This window comes from Lemur catta, chromosome 7 (assembly GCF_020740605.2).
Source record: "Lemur catta isolate mLemCat1 chromosome 7, mLemCat1.pri, whole genome shotgun sequence".
NCBI classification, from domain to species: Eukaryota; Metazoa; Chordata; class Mammalia; order Primates; family Lemuridae; genus Lemur; species Lemur catta.
Window position 1 is genome coordinate 5,944,928 of NC_059134.1, and position 16,620 is coordinate 5,961,547.

Here is a 16,620-nt window from a genome sequence, read left to right on the forward strand (position 1 = left end):
TAGAGTTAGGGTTAGCATCAGCCCTAGGATAGTGTTAGGGTTAGCGTTAGGGTTAGAATCAGCCCTAGGATAGTGTTAGGGTTAGAGTTAGCATCAGCCCTAGGATAGTGTTAGGGTTAGTGTTAGGGTTAGCATCAGCCCTAGGATAGTGTTAGGGTTAGGGTTAGGGTTAGCATCAGCCCTAGGATAGTGTTAGGGTTAGGGTTAGGGTGAGCATGAGCCCTAGGATAGTGTTAGGGTTAGGGTTAGCCTGAGCCCTAGGATAGTGTTAGGGTTAGGGTTAGCCTCAGCCCTAGGAGAGTGTTAGCGTTAGGTTTAGGGTTAGCATCAGCCCTAGGATAGTGTTAGGGTTAGGGATAGCATCAGCCCTAGGATAGTGTTAGGGTTATGGTTAGGTATAGCATCAGCCCTAGGATAGTGTTAGGGTAATGGTTAGGGTTAGCATCAGGCCTAGGATAGTGTTAGGGTTAGGGTTAGGGTTAGCATCAGCCCTAGGATAGTGTTAGTGTTAGGGTTAGAATCAGCCCAAGGATAGTGTTAGGGTTAGGGTTAGGGTTAGCATCAGCCCTAGGGTAGTGTTAGAGTTAGGGTTAGCCTCAGCCCTAGGAGAGTGTTAGGGTTAGGGTTAGGGTTAGCATCAGCCCTAGGATAGTGTTAGGGTTAGGGTTAGCATCAGCGCTAGCATAGTGTTAGGGTTAGGGTTAGGTTTAGCATCAGCCCTAGGATAGTGTTAGGGTAAGGGTTAGGGTTAGCATCAGCTCTAAGACAGTGTTAGGGTTAGGGTTAGCCTCAGCCCTAGGAGAGTGTTAGGGTTAGGGTTAGGGTTAGCATCAGCCCTAGGATAGTGTTAGGGTTATTGTTAGCATCAGTCCTAGGATAGTGTTAGGGTTAGGGTTAGGGTTAGCATCAGCCCTAGGATAGTGTTAGGGTTAGGGTTAGCATCAGCCCTAGGATAGTGTTAGGGTTATGGTTAGGTTTAGCATCAGCCCTAGGATAGTGTTATGGTAAGGGTTAGGGTTAGCATCAGCCCTATGATAGTGTTAGGGTTAGGGTTAGGGTTAGCATCAGCCCTAGGATAGTGTTACGGTTAGGGTTAGGGTTAGCTTCAGTCCTAGGATAGTGTTAGGGTTAGGGTTAGCATCAGCCCTAGTATATTGTTAGGGTTAGGGTTAGGGTTAGCACCAGGCCTAGGATAGTGTTAGTACTAGGGTTAGCATCAGCCTTAGGATAGTGTTAGGGGTAGGGTTAGGGTTAGTATCAGCCGTAGGATAGTGTTAGGGTTAGGGTTAGCCTCAGCCCTAGGATAGTGTTAGAGTTAGGGTTAGGGTTAGCATCAACCCTAAGATAGTGTTAGGGTTAGGGTTAGGGTTATGATTAGCATCAGCCCTAGGATAGTGTTAGGGTTAGGGTTAGGGTTAGCGTCAGCCCAAGGATAGTGTTAGGGTTAGGGTTAGCATCAGCCCTAGGATAGTGTTAGGGTTAGGGTTAGGGTTAGCATCAGCCCTAGGTTAGTGTTAGCGTTAGGGTTATCATCAGCCCTAGGATAGTGTTAGGGTTAGGGTTAGAGTTAGCATCAGCCCTAGGATAGTGTTAGGGTTAGGGTTAGAATCAGCCCTAGGATAGTGTTAGGGTTAGGGTTATGGTTAGAATCAGCCGTAGGATAGTGTTAGGGTTAGGTTTAGGGTTAGCATCAGCCGTAGGATAGTGTTAGGGTTAGGGTTAACCTCAGCCCTAGGATAGTGTTAGAGTTAGGGTTAGGGTTAGCATCAGCCCTAGGATAGTGTTAGGGTTAGAGTTATCATCAGCCCTAGGATAGTGTTAGGGTTAGGGTTAGGGTTAGCATCAGCCCTAGGATAGTGTTAGTGTTAGGGTTAGCCTCAGCCCTAGGATAGTGTTAGGGTTAGGGTTAGGGTTATCACCAGGCCTAGGATAGTGTTGGTGTAAGGGTTAGCATCAGGCATAGGATAGTGTTAGAGTTAGGGTTAGGGTTAGCATCAGCCCTAGGATAGTGTTAGGGTTAAGGTTAGGGTTATCATCAGCCCTAGGATAGTGTTAGGGTTAGGGTTAGGGTTAGCATCAGGTTAGGATAGTGTTACGGTTAGGGTTAGGGTAAGCATCAGCCCTAGGATAGTGTTAGGGTTAGGGTTAGCATCAGCCCTAGGATAGTGTTAGGGTTAGGGTTAGGGTTATCACCAGGCCTAGGATAGTGTTGGTGTAAGGGTTAGCATCAGGCCTAGGATAGTGTTAGAGTTAGGGTTAGGGTTAGCATCAGCCCTAGGATAGTGTTAGGCTTAGGGTTAGGGTTAGCATCAGCGCTAGGATAGTGTTAGGGTTAGGGTTAGCCTCAGCCCTAGGAGAGTTGTAGGGTTAGGGTTAGAGTTAGCATCAGCCCTAGGATAGTGTTAGGGTTAGGGTTAAGGTTAGCATCAGCCCTAGGATAGTGTTAGGGTTAGGGTTAGCATGAGCCCTAGGATAGTGTTAGGGTTAGGGTTAGGTTTAGCACCAGGCTTAGGATAGTGTTAGTGTTAGGGTTAGAATCAGCCTTAGGATAGTGTTAGGGTTAGGTTTAGGGTTAGCATCAGCCCTAGTATAGTGTTAGGATTAGTGTTAGCATCAGCTCTAGGATAGTGTTAGGGTTAGGGTTAGCCTCAGCCCTAGGAGAGTGTTAGGGTTAGGGTTAGCATCAGCCCTAGGATAGTGTTAGGGTTAGGGTTAGGGTTAGCATCAGCCCTAGGATAGTGTTAGGGTTAGGGTTAGTCTCAGCCCTAGGAGAGTTGTAGGGTTAGGGTTAGGGTTAGTATCAGCCCTAGGATAGTGTTAGGGTTAGGGTTAGGGTTAGCATCAGCCCTAGGATAGTGTTAGGGTTAGGGTTAGAATCAGCCCTAGGATAGTGTTAGGGTTAGGGTTAGGGTTAGTATCAGCCCAAGGATAGTTTTAGGGTTAGGGTTAGCATCAGCCCTAGGATAGTGTTAGGGTTAAGGTTAGGGTTAGCATCAGCCCTAGGATAGTGTTAGGGTTAGGGTTATCATGAGCCCTAGGATAGTGTTAGGGTTAGGGTTAGGGTTAGCATCAGGTTAGGATAGTGTTAGGGTTAGGGTTAGGGTAAGCATCAGCCCTAGGATAGTGTTAGGGTTAGGGTTGTCATCAGCCCTAGGATAGTGTTAGGGTTAGGGTTAGGGTTATCACCAGGCCTAGGATAGTGTTGGTGTAAGGGTTAGCATCAGGCCTAGGATAGTGTTAGAGTTAGGGTTAGGGTTAGCATCAGCCCTAGGATAGTGTTAGTGTTAGGGTTAGCATCAGCCCTAGGATAGTGTTAGGGTTAGGTTTGGGTAAGCATCAGCCCTAGGATAGTGTTAGGGTTAGGGTTAGCATCAGCCCTAGGATAGTGTTAGGCTTAGGGTTAGGGTTAGCATCAGCGCTAGGATAGTGTTAGGGTTAGGGTTAGCCTCAGCCCTAGGAGAGTTGTAGGGTTAGGGTTAGAGTTAGCATCAGCCCAAGGATAGTGTTAGGGTTAGGGTTAAGGTTAGCATCAGCCCTAGGATAGTGTTAGGGTTAGGGTTAGCATCAGCCCTAGGATAGTGTTAGGGTTAGGGTTAGGTTTAGCACCAGGTTTAGGATAGTGTTAGTGTTAGGGTTAGAATCAGCCTTAGGATAGTGTTAGCGTTAGGTTTAGGGTTAGCATCAGCCCTAGTACAGTGTTAGGATTAGTGTTAGCATCAGCTCTAGGATAGTGTTAGGGTTAGGGTTAGCCTCAGCCCTAGGAGAGTGTTAGGGTTAGGGTTAGCATCAGCCCTAGGATAGTGTTAGGGTTAGGGTTAGGGTTAGCATCAGCCCTAGGATAGTGTTAGGGTTAGGGTTAGTCTCAGCCCTAGGAGAGTTGTAGGGTTAGGGTTAGGGTTAGTATCAGCCCTAGGATAGTGTTAGGGTTAGGGTTAAGGTTAGCATCAGCCCTAGGATAGTGTTAGGGTTAGGGTTAGAATCAGCCCTAGGATAGTGTTAGGGTTAGTGTTAGAATCAGCCGTAGGATAGTGTTAGGGTTAGGTTTAGGGTTAGCATCAGCCGTAGGATAGTGTTAGGGTTAGGGTTAACCTCAGCCCTAGGATAGTGTTAGAGTTAGGGTTAGGGTTAGCATCAGCCCTAGGATAGTGTTAGGGTTAGAGTTATCATCAGCCCTAGGATAGTGTTAGGGTTAGGGTTAGGGTTAGCATCAGCCCTAGGATAGTGTTAGTGTTAGGGTTAGCATCAGCCCTAGGATAGTGTTAGGGTTAGGGTTAGGGTTAGCATCAGGCCTAGGATAGTGTTAGGGTTAGGGTTAGCATCAGCCCTAGGATAGTGTTAGGGTTCTGGTTAGCATCAGCCCTAGGATAGTGTTAGGGTTAGGGTTAGGGTTAGCATCTGCTCTAGGATAATGTTAGGGTTAGGGTTAGGGTTAGCATCAGCCCTAGGATAGTGTAAGGGTTAGGGATAGGGTTAGCATGAGGCCTAGGATAGTGTTAGAGTTAGGGTTAGCATCAGCCCTAGGATAGTGTTAGGGTTAGTGTTAGGTTTAGCATCAGCCCTAGGATAGTGTTAGGGTTAGAGTTAGCATCAGCCCTAGGATAGTGTTAGGATTAGGGATAGGGTTAGCATGAGAACTAGGATAGTGTTAGGGTTAGGGTTAGCCTCAGCCCTAGGAGAGTGTTAGCGTTAGGTTTAGGGTTAGCATCAGCCCTAGGATAGTGTTAGGGTTAGGGATAGCATCAGCCCTAGGATAGTGTTAGGGTTATGGTTAGGTTTAGCATCAGCCCTAGGATAGTGTTAGGGTAAGGGTTAGGGTTAGCATCAGGCCTAGGATAGTGTTAGGGTTAGCATCAGCCCTAGGATAGTGTTAGTGTTAGGGTTAGAATCAGCCCAAGGATAGTGTTAGGGTTAGGGTTAGGGTTAGCATCAGCCCTAGGATAGTGTTAGTGTTAGGGTTAGCCTCAGCCCTAGGATAGTGTTAGGGTTAGGGTTAGGGTTAGCATCAGCCCTAGGATAGTGTTAGGGTTATGGTTAGCATCAGCCCTAGGATAGTGTTAGGGTTAGGGCTAGGGTTAGCATCTGCTCTAGGATAATGTTAGGATTAGGGTTAGTGTTAGCATCAGCCCTAGGATAGTGTAAGGGTTAGGGATAGGGTTAGCATCAGGCCTAGGAGAGTGTTAGAGTTAGGGTTAGCATCAGCCCTAGGATAGTGTTAGGGTTAGGGTTAGGGTTAGAATCAGCCCTAGGATAGTGTTAGGGTTAGGGTTAGGGTTAGAATCAGCCCTAGGATAGTGTTAAGGTTAGAGTTAGGGTTAGCATCAGCCCTAGGATAGTGTTAGGGTTAGGGTTAGGGTTAGCATCAGCCCTAGGATAGTGTTAGGGTTAGGGTTAGGGTTAGCATGAGCCCTAGGATAGTGTTAGGGTTAGGGTTAGCCTGAGCCCTAGGATAGTGTTAGGGTTAGGGTTAGCCTCAGCCCTAGGAGAGTGTTAGCGTTAGGTTTAGGGTTAGCATCAGCCCTAGGATAGTGTTAGGGTTAGGGATAGCATCAGCCCTAGGATAGTGTTAGGGTTATGGTTAGGTATAGCATCAGCCCTAGGATAGTGTTAGGGTAACGGTTAGGGTTAGCATCAGGCCTAGGATAGTGTTAGGGTTAGGGTTAGGGTTAGCATCAGCCCTAGGATAGTGTTAGTGTTAGGGTTAGAATCAGCCCAACGATAGTGTTAGGGTTAGGGTTAGGGTTAGCATCAGCCCTAGGGTAGTGTTAGAGTTAGGGTTAGCCTCAGCCCTAGGAGAGTGTTAGGCTTAGGGTTAGGGTTAGCATCAGCCCTAGGATAGTGTTAGGTTAGGGTTAGCATCAGCGCTAGCATAGTGTTAGGGTTAGGGTTAGGTTTAGCATCAGCCCTAGGATAGTGTTACGGTAAGGGTTAGGGTTAGCATCAGCTCTAAGACAGTGTTAGGGTTAGGGTTAGCCTCAGCCCTAGGAGAGTGTTAGGGTTAGGGTTAGGGTTAGCATCAGCCCTAGGATAGTGTTAGGGTTATTGTTAGCATCAGCCCTAGGATAGTGTTAGGGTTAGGGTTAGGGTTAGCATCAGCCCTAGGATAGTGTTAGGGTTAGGATTAGCATCAGCCCTAGGATAGTGTTAGGGTTATGGTTAGGTTTAGCATCAGCAATAGGATAGTGTTATGGTAAGGGTTAGGGTTAGCATCAGCCCTAGGATAGTGTTAGGGTTAGGGTTAAGGTTAGCATCAGCCCTAGGATAGTGTTAGGGTTAGGGTTAGGGTTAGCTTCAGCCCTAGGATAGTGTTAGGGTTAGGGTTAGCATCAGCCCTAGTATATTGTTAGGGTTAGGGTTAGGGTTAGCACCAGGCCTAGGATAGTGTTAGTACTAGGGTTAGCATCAGCCTTAGGATAGTGTTAGGGGTAGGGTTAGGGTTAGTATCAGCCGTAGGAGAGTGTTAGGGTTAGGGTTAGCCTCAGCCCTAGGATAGTGTTAGAGTTAGGGTTAGGGTTAGCATCAACCCTAAGATAGTGTTAGGGTTAGGGTTAGGGTTATGATTAGCATCAGCCCTAGGATAGTGTTAGGGTTAGGGTTAGGGTTAGCGTCAGCCCAAGGATAGTGTTAGGGTTAGGGTTAGCATCAGCCCTAGGATAGTGTTAGGGTTAGGGTTAGGGTTAGCATCAGCCCTAGGTTAGTGTTAGGGTTAGGGATAGCATCAGCCCTAGGATAGTGTTAGGGTTATGGTTAGGTATAGCATCAGCCCTAGGATAGTGTTAGGGTAACGGTTAGGGTTAGCATCAGGCCTAGGATAGTGTTAGGGTTAGGGTTAGGGTTAGCATCAGCCCTAGGATAGTGTTAGTGTTAGGGTTAGAATCAGCCCAACGATAGTGTTAGGGTTAGGGTTAGGGTTAGCATCAGCCCTAGGGTAGTGTTAGAGTTAGGGTTAGCCTCAGCCCTAGGAGAGTGTTAGGCTTAGGGTTAGGGTTAGCATCAGCCCTAGGATAGTGTTAGGTTAGGGTTAGCATCAGCGCTAGCATAGTGTTAGGGTTAGGGTTAGGTTTAGCATCAGCCCTAGGATAGTGTTACGGTAAGGGTTAGGGTTAGCATCAGCTCTAAGACAGTGTTAGGGTTAGGGTTAGCCTCAGCCCTAGGAGAGTGTTAGGGTTAGGGTTAGGGTTAGCATCAGCCCTAGGATAGTGTTAGGGTTATTGTTAGCATCAGCCCTAGGATAGTGTTAGGGTTAGGGTTAGGGTTAGCATCAGCCCTAGGATAGTGTTAGGGTTAGGATTAGCATCAGCCCTAGGATAGTGTTAGGGTTATGGTTAGGTTTAGCATCAGCAATAGGATAGTGTTATGGTAAGGGTTAGGGTTAGCATCAGCCCTAGGATAGTGTTAGGGTTAGGGTTAAGGTTAGCATCAGCCCTAGGATAGTGTTAGGGTTAGGGTTAGGGTTAGCTTCAGCCCTAGGATAGTGTTAGGGTTAGGGTTAGCATCAGCCCTAGTATATTGTTAGGGTTAGGGTTAGGGTTAGCACCAGGCCTAGGATAGTGTTAGTACTAGGGTTAGCATCAGCCTTAGGATAGTGTTAGGGGTAGGGTTAGGGTTAGTATCAGCCGTAGGAGAGTGTTAGGGTTAGGGTTAGCCTCAGCCCTAGGATAGTGTTAGAGTTAGGGTTAGGGTTAGCATCAACCCTAAGATAGTGTTAGGGTTAGGGTTAGGGTTATGATTAGCATCAGCCCTAGGATAGTGTTAGGGTTAGGGTTAGGGTTAGCGTCAGCCCAAGGATAGTGTTAGGGTTAGGGTTAGCATCAGCCCTAGGATAGTGTTAGGGTTAGGGTTAGGGTTAGCATCAGCCCTAGGTTAGTGTTAGGGTTAGGGTTATCATCAGCCCTAGGATAGTGTTAGGGTTAGGGTTAGGGTTAGCATCAGGCCTCGGATAGTGTTAGGGTTAGGGTTAGCATCAGCCCTAGGATAGTGTTAGGGTTAGGTTTAGTGTTACCATCAGCCCTAGGATAGTGTTAGGGTTAGAGATAGCATCAGCCCTAGGATAGTGTAGGGTTATGGTTAGGTTTAGCATCAGCCCTAGGATAGTGTTAGGGTAAGGGTTAGGGTTAGCATCAGCCCTAGGATAGTGTTATGGTTAGGGTTAGGGTTAGCATCAGCCCTAGGATAGTGTTATGGTTAGGGTTAGCATCAGCATTAGGATATTGTTAGGGTTAGGGTTAGGGTTAGCACCAGGCCTAGGATAGTGTTAGTGTTAAGGTTAGCATCAGCCTTAGGATAGTGTTAGGGGTAGGGTTAGGGTTAGTATCAGCCATAGGATAGTGTTATGGTTAGGGTTATCCTCAGCCCTGGGATAGTGTTAGAGTTAGGGTTAGGGTTAGCATCAGCCCTAAGATAGTGTTAGGGTTAGGGTTAGGGTTATGATTAGCATCAGCCCTAGGATAGTGTTAGGGTTAGGGTTAGGGTTAGCATCAGCCCAAGGATAGTGTTAGGGTTACGGTTAGCATCAGCCCTAGGATAGTGTTAGTGTTAAGGTTAGGGTTAGCATCAGCCTTAGGATAGTGTTAGGGTTAGGGTTATCATGAGCCCTAGGATAGTGTTAAGGTTAGGGTTAGGGTTAGCATCAGGCCTAGGATAGTGTTAGGGTTAGGGTTAGGGTAAGCATCAGCCCTACGATAGTGTTATGGTTAGGGTTAGCATCAGCCCTAGGATAGTGTTAGGGTTAGGGTTAGGGTTATCACCAGGCCTAGGATAGTGTTGGTGTAAGGGTTAGCATCTGGCCTAGGATAGTGTTAGATTTAGGGTTAGGGTTAGCATCAGCCCTAGGATAGTGTTAGTGTTAGGGTTAGCATCAGCCCTAGGATAGTGTTAGGGTTAGGTTTGGGTAAGCATCAGCCCTAGGATAGTGTTAGGGTTAGGGTTAGCATCAGCCCTAGGATAGTGTTAGGCTTAGGGTTAGGGTTAGCATCAGCCCTAGGATAGTGTTAGGGTTAGGGTTAGTCTCAGCCCTAGGAGAGTTGTAGGGTTAGGGTTAGGGTTAGTATCAGCCCTAGGATAGTGTTAGGGTTAGGGTTAAGGTTAGCATCAGCCCTAGGATAGTGTTAGGGTTAGGGTTAGAATCAGCCCTAGGATAGTGTTAGGGTTAGGGTTAGGGTTAGCATCAGCCCAAGGATAGTGTTAGGGTTAGGGTTAGCATCAGCCCTAGGATAGTGTTAGGGTTAGGGTTAGGGTTAGCATCAGCCCTAGGATAGTGTTAGGGTTAGGGTTATCATGAGCCCTAGGATAGTGTTAGGGTTAGGGTTAGGGTTAGCATCAGGTTAGGATAGTGTTAGGGTTAGGGTTAGGGTAAGCATCAGCCCTAGGATAGTGTTAGGGTTAGGGTTGTCATCAGCCCTAGGATAGTGTTAGGGTTAGGGTTAGGGTTATCACCAGGCCTAGGATAGTGTTGGTGTAAGGGTTAGCATCAGGCCTAGGATAGTGTTAGAGTTAGGGTTAGGGTTAGCATCAGCCCTAGGATAGTGTTAGTGTTAGGGTTAGCATCAGCCCTAGGATAGTGTTAGGGTTAGGTTTGGGTAATCATCAGCCCTAGGATAGTGTTAGGGTTAGGGTTAGCATCAGCCCTAGGATAGTGTTAGGCTTAGGGTTAGGGTTAGCATCAGCGCTAGGATAGTGTTAGGGTTAGGGTTAGCCTCAGCCCTAGGAGAGTTGTAGGGTTAGGGTTAGAGTTAGCATCAGCCCTAGGATAGTGTTAGGGTTAGGGTTAAGGTTAGCATCAGCCCTAGGATTGTGTTAGGGTTAGGGTTAGCATCAGCCCTAGGATAGTGTTAGGGTTAGGGTTAGGTTTAGCACCAGGTTTAGGATAGTGTTAGTGTTAGGGTTAGAATCAGCCTTAGGATAGTGTTAGCGTTAGGTTTAGGGTAAGCATCAGCCCTAGTACAGTGTTAGGATTAGTGTTAGCATCAGCTCTAGGATAGTGTTAGGGTTAGGGTTAGCCTCAGCCCTAGGAGAGTGTTAGGGTTAGGGTTAGCATCAGCCCTAGGATAGTGTTAGGGTTAGGGTTAGGGTTAGCATCAGCCCTAGGATAGTGTTAGGGTTAGGGTTAGTCTCAGCCCTAGGAGAGTTGTAGGGTTAGGGTTAGGGTTAGTATCAGCCCTAGGATAGTGTTAGGGTTAGGGTTAAGGTTAGCATCAGCCCTAGGATAGTGTTAGGGTTAGGGTTAGAATGAGCCCTAGGATAGTGTTAGGGTTAGGGTTAGAATCAGCCGTAGGATAGTGTTAGGGTTAGGTTTAGGGTTAGCATCAGCCGTAGGATAGTGTTAGGGTTAGGGTTAACCTCAGCCCTAGGATAGTGTTAGAGTTAGGGTTAGGGTTAGCATCAGCCCTAGGATAGTGTTAGGGTTAGAGTTATCATCAGCCCTAGGATAGTGTTAGGGTTAGGGTTAGGGTTAGCATCAGCCCTAGGATAGTGTTAGTGTTAGGGTTAGCATCAGCCCTAGGATAGTGTTAGGGTTAGGGTTAGGGTTAGCATCAGGCCTAGGATAGTGTTAGGGTTAGGGTTAGCATCAGCCCTAGGATAGTGTTACGGTTAGGGTTAGGGTTAGCATCAGCCCTAGGATAGTGTTAGGGTTATGGTTAGCATCAGCCCTAGGATAGTGTTAGGGTTAGGGTTAGGGTTAGCATCTGCTCTAGGATAATGTTAGGGTTAGGGTTAGGGTTAGCATCAGCCCTAGGATAGTGTAAGGGTTAGGGATAGGGTTAGCATCAGGCCTAGGATAGTGTTAGAGTTAGGGTTAGCATCAGCCCTAGGATAGTGTTAGGGTTAGTGTTAGGTTTAGCATCAGCCCTAGGATAGTGTTAGGGTTAGAGTTAGCATCAGCCCTAGGATAGTGTTAGGATTAGGGATAGGGTTAGCATGAGAACTAGGATAGTGTTAGGGTTAGGGTTAGCCTCAGCCCTAGGAGAGTGTTAGCGTTAGGTTTAGGGTTAGCATCAGCCCTAGGATAGTGTTAGGGTTAGGGATAGCATCACCCTTGGATAGTGTTAGGGTTATGGTTAGGTTTAGCATCAGCCCTAGGATAGTGTTAGGGTAAGGGTTAGGGTTAGCATCAGGCCTAGGATAGTGTTAGGGTTAGCCTCAGCCCTAGGATAGTGTTAGTGTTAGGGTTAGAATCAGCCCAAGGATAGTGTTAGGGTTAGGGTTAGGGTTAGCATCAGCCCTAGGATAGTGTTAGTGTTAGGGTTAGCCTCAGCCCTAGGATAGTGTTAGGGTTAGGGTTAGGGTTAGCATCAGCCCTAGGATAGTGTTAGGGTTATGGTTAGCATCAGCCCTAGGATAGTGTTAGGGTTAGGGCTAGGGTTAGCATCTGCTCTAGGATAATGTTAGGATTAGGGTTAGGGTGAGCATCAGCCCTAGGATAGTGTAAGGGTTAGGGATAGGGTTAGCATCAGGCCTAGGATAGTGTTAGGGTTAGGGTTAGGGTTAGCATGAGCCCTAGGATAGTGTTAGGGTTAGGGTTAGCCTGAGCCCTAGGATAGTGTTAGGGTTAGGGTTAGCCTCAGCCCTAGGAGAGTGTTAGCGTTAGGTTTAGGGTTAGCATCAGCCCTAGGATAGTGTTAGGGTTAGGGATAGCATCAGCCCTAGGATAGTGTTAGGGTTATGGTTAGGTATAGCATCAGCCCTAGGATAGTGTTAGGGTAACGGTTAGGGTTAGCATCAGGCCTAGGATAGTGTTAGGGTTAGGGTTAGGGTTAGCATCAGCCCTAGGATAGTGTTAGTGTTAGGGTTAGAATCAGCCCAACGATAGTGTTAGGGTTAGGGTTAGGGTTAGCATCAGCCCTAGGGTAGTGTTAGAGTTAGGGTTAGCCTCAGCCCTAGGAGAGTGTTAGGCTTAGGGTTAGGGTTAGCATCAGCCCTAGGATAGTGTTAGGTTAGGGTTAGCATCAGCGCTAGCATAGTGTTAGGGTTAGGGTTAGGTTTAGCATCAGCCCTAGGATAGTGTTACGGTAAGGGTTAGGGTTAGCATCAGCTCTAAGACAGTGTTAGGGTTAGGGTTAGCCTCAGCCCTAGGAGAGTGTTAGGGTTAGGGTTAGGGTTAGCATCAGCCCTAGGATAGTGTTAGGGTTATTGTTAGCATCAGCCCTAGGATAGTGTTAGGGTTAGGGTTAGGGTTAGCATCAGCCCTAGGATAGTGTTAGGGTTAGGGTTAGCATCAGCCCTAGGATAGTGTTAGGGTTATGGTTAGGTTTAGCATCAGCCCTAGGATAGTGTTATGGTAAGGGTTAGGGTTAGCATCAGCCCTAGGATAGTGTTAGGGTTAGGGTTAGGGTTAGCATCAGCCCTAGGATAGTGTTAGGGTTAGGGTTAGGGTTAGCTTCAGCCCTAGGATAGTGTTAGGGTTAGGGTTAGCATCAGCCCTAGTATATTGTTAGGGTTAGGGTTAGGGTTAGCACCAGGCCTAGGATAGTGTTTGTACTAGGGTTAGCATCAGCCTTAGGATAGTGTTAGGGGTAGGGTTAGGGTTAGTATCAGCCGTAGGAGAGTGTTAGGGTTAGGGTTAGCCTCAGCCCTAGGATAGTGTTAGAGTTAGGGTTAGGGTTAGCATCAACCCTAAGATAGTGTTAGGGTTAGGGTTAGGGTTATGATTAGCATCAGCCCTAGGATAGTGTTAGGGTTAGGGTTAGGGTTAGCGTCAGCCCAAGGATAGTGTTAGGGTTAGGGTTAGCATCAGCCCTAGGATAGTGTTAGGGTTAGGGTTAGGGTTAGCATCAGCCCTAGGTTAGTGTTAGGGTTAGGGTTATCATCAGCCCTAGGATAGTGTTAGGGTTAGGGTTAGGGTTAGCATCAGGCCTCGGATAGTGTTAGGGTTAGGGTTAGCATCAGCCCTAGGATAGTGTTAGGGTTAGGTTTAGTGTTACCATCAGCCCTAGGATAGTGTTAGGGTTAGAGATTGCATCAGCCCTAGGATAGTGTAGGGTTATGGTTAGGTTTAGCATCAGCCCTAGGATAGTGTTAGGGTAAGGGTTAGGGTTAGCATCAGCCCTAGGATAGTGTTATGGTTAGGGTTAGGGTTAGCATCAGCCCTAGGATAGTGTTATGGTTAGGGTTAGCATCAGCATTAGGATATTGTTAGGGTTAGGGTTAGGGTTAGCACCAGGCCTAGGATAGTGTTAGTGTTAAGGTTAGCATCAGCCTTAGGATAGTGTTAGGGGTAGGGTTAGGGTTAGTATCAGCCATAGGATAGTGTTATGGTTAGGGTTAGCCTCAGCCCTGGGATAGTGTTAGAGTTAGGGTTAGGGTTAGCATCAGCCCTAAGATAGTGTTAGGGTTAGGGTTAGGGTTATGATTAGCATCAGCCCTAGGATAGTGTTAGGGTTAGGGTTAGGGTTAGCATCAGCCCAAGGATAGTGTTAGGGTTACGGTTAGCATCAGCCCTAGGATAGTGTTAGTGTTAAGGTTAGGGTTAGCATCAGCCCTAGGATAGTGTTAGGGTTAGGGTTATCATGAGCCCTAGGATAGTGTTAAGGTTAGGGTTAGGGTTAGCATCAGGCCTAGGATAGTGTTAGGGTTAGGGTTAGGGTAAGCATCAGCCCTACGATAGTGTTATGGTTAGGGTTAGCATCAGCCCTAGGATAGTGTTAGGGTTAGGGTTAGGGTTATCACCAGGCCTAGGATAGTGTTGGTGTAAGGGTTAGCATCTGGCCTAGGATAGTGTTAGATTTAGGGTTAGGGTTAGCATCAGCCCTAGGATAGTGTTAGTGTTAGGGTTAGCATCAGCCCTAGGATAGTGTTAGGGTTAGGTTTGGGTAAGCATCAGCCCTAGGATAGTGTTAGGGTTAGGGTTAGCATCAGCCCTAGGATAGTGTTAGGCTCAGGGTTAGGGTTAGCATCAGCCCTAGGATAGTGTTAGGGTTAGGGTTAGCCTCAGCCCTAGGAGAGTTGTAGGGTTACGGTTAGGGTTAGCATCAGCCCTAGGATAGTGTTAGTGTTAGGGTTAAGGTTAGCATCAGCCCTAGGATAGTGTTAGGGTTAGGGTTAGCATCAGCACTAGGATAGTGTTAGGGTTATGGTTAGGGTTAGCACCAGGCCTAGGATAGTGTTAGTGTTAGGGTTAGAATCAGCCTTAGGATAGTGTTAGGGTTAGGTTTAGGGTTAGCTTCTGCCCTAGTATAGTGTTTGGGTTAGTGTTAGCATCAGCTCTAGGATAGTGTTAGGGTTAGGGTTAGGGTTAGCATTAGCCCTAGGATAGTGTTAGGGTTAGGGTTAGTATCAGCCGTAGGATAGTGTTAGGGTTAGGTTTAGGGTTAGCATCAGCCGTAGGATAGTGTTAGGGTTAGGGTTAACCTCAGCCCTAGGATAGTGTTAGAGTTAGGGTTAGGGTTAGCATCAGCCCTAGGATAGTGTTAGGGTTAGAGTTATCATCATCCCTAGGATAGTGTTAGGGTTAGGGTTAGCGTTAGCATCAGCCCTAGGATAGTGTTAGTGTTAGGGTTAGCATCAGCCCAAGGATAGTGTTAGGGTTAGGGTTAGGGTTAGCATCAGGCCTAGGATAGTGTTAGTGTTAGGGTTAGCATCAGCCCTAGGATAGTGTTAGGGTTAGGGTTAGCATCACCCCTAGGATAGTGTTACGGTTAGGGTTAGGGTTAGCCTCAGCCCTAGGATAGTGTTAGGGTTATGGTGAGCATCAGCCCTAGGATAGTGTTAGGGTTAGAGTTAGGGTTAGCATCTGCTCTAGGATAATGTTAGGGTTAGGGTTAGGGTTAGCATCAGCCCTAGGATAGTGTAAGGGTTAGGGTTAGGGTTAGCATCAGGCCTAGGATAGTGTTAGAGTTAGGGTTAGCATCAGCCCTAGGATACTGTTAGGGTTAGGGTTAGGGTTAGCATCAGCCCTAGGATAGTGTTAGGGTTAGAGTTAGCATCAGCCCTAGGATAGTGTTAGGGTTAGGGTTAGGGTTAGCATCAGCCCTAGGATAGTGTTAGGGTTAGGGTTAGGGTTAGCATCAGCCCTAGGATAGTGTTAGGGTTAGGGTTAGGGTTAGCATGAGCCCTAGGATAGTGTTAGGGTTATTGTTAGCATCAGCCCTAGGATAGTGTTAGGGTAAGGTTTAGGGTTAGCATCAGCTCTAAGACAGTGTTAGGGTTAGGGTTAGCCTCAGCCCTAGGAGAGTGTTAGGGTTAGGGTTAGGGTTAGCATCAGCCCTAGGATAGTGTTAGGGTTATTGTTAGCATCAGCCCTAGGATAGTGTTAGGGTTAGGGTTAGGGTTAGCATCAGCCCTAGGATAGTGTTAGGGTTAGAGTTAGCATCAGCCCTAGGATAGTGTTAGGGTTAGGGTTATGGTTAGCATCAGCCCTAGGATAGTGTTAGGATTAGGGTTAGCCTCAGCCCTAGGAGAGTGTTAGGGTTAGGGTTATGGTTAGCATCAGCCCTAGGATAGTGTTAGGGTTAGGGTTAGGGTTAGCATCAGCCCTAGGATAGTGAAAGGGTTAGGGTTAGGGTTAGCATCAGGCCTAGGATAGTGTTAGATTTAGGGTTAGCATCAGCCCTAGGATAGTGTTAGGGTTAGAGTTAGCATCAGCCCTAGTATAGTGTTAGGGTTAGGGTTAGGGATATCATCAGGCCTAGGATTGTGTTAGGGTTAGGGTTAGCATCAGCCCTAGGATAGTGTTAGGGTTAGGGTTAGGGTTAGCATCAGCCCTAGGATAGTGTTATTGTTAGGGTTAGGGTTAGCATCAGCCCTAGGATAGTGTTAGGGTTAGGGTTAGGGATAGCATCTGACCTAGGATAGTGTTAGGGTTAGGGTTAGGGTTAGCACCAGGCCTAGGATAGTGTTAGTGTTAGGGTTAGCATCAGCCTTAGGATAGTGTTAGGGGTAGGGTTACGGTTAGTATCAGCTGTAGGATAGTGTTAGTGTTAGGGTAAACTTCAGCGCTAGGATAGTGTTAGAGTTAGGGTTAGAGTTAGCATCAGCCCTAAGACAGTGTTAGGGTTAGGGTCAGGGTTATGATTAGCATCAGCCCTAGGATAGTGTTAGGGTTAGGGTTAGGGTTAGGGTTAGCATCATTCCTAGGATAGTGTAAGGGTTAGGGTTAGCATCAGCCCTAGGATAGTGTTCGGGTTAGGGTTAGGGTTAGCATCAGCCATAGGATAGTGTTAGGGTTACGGTTAGGGTTAGCATCAACCCTAGGATAGTGTTAGGGTTAGGGTTGGCATCAGCCCTAGGATAGTGTTAGGGTTAGAATTAGGGTTAGCATCAGCCCTAGGATAGTGTTAGGGTTAGGGTTAGCATCAGCCCTAGGATAGTGTTAGGGTTAGTTTTAGGGTTAGCATGAGTCCTAGGATACTGTTAGGGTTAGGGTTAGCATCAGCCCTAGGATAGTGTTAGGGTTATTGTTAGGGTTAGCATCAGCCCTAAGATAGTGTTAGGCTTAGGGTTAGCATCAGCCCTAGGATTGTGTTAGGGTTAGGTTTAGGGTTACCATCAGCCCTAGGATAGTGTTAGGTTTAGGGTTACCATCAGCCTCAGCATAGTGTTAGGGTTAGGGTTAGGGTTAGCATCAGCCGTAGGATAGTGTTAGGGTTAGGGTTAGGGTTAGCATCAGCCCTAGGATAGTGAAAGGGT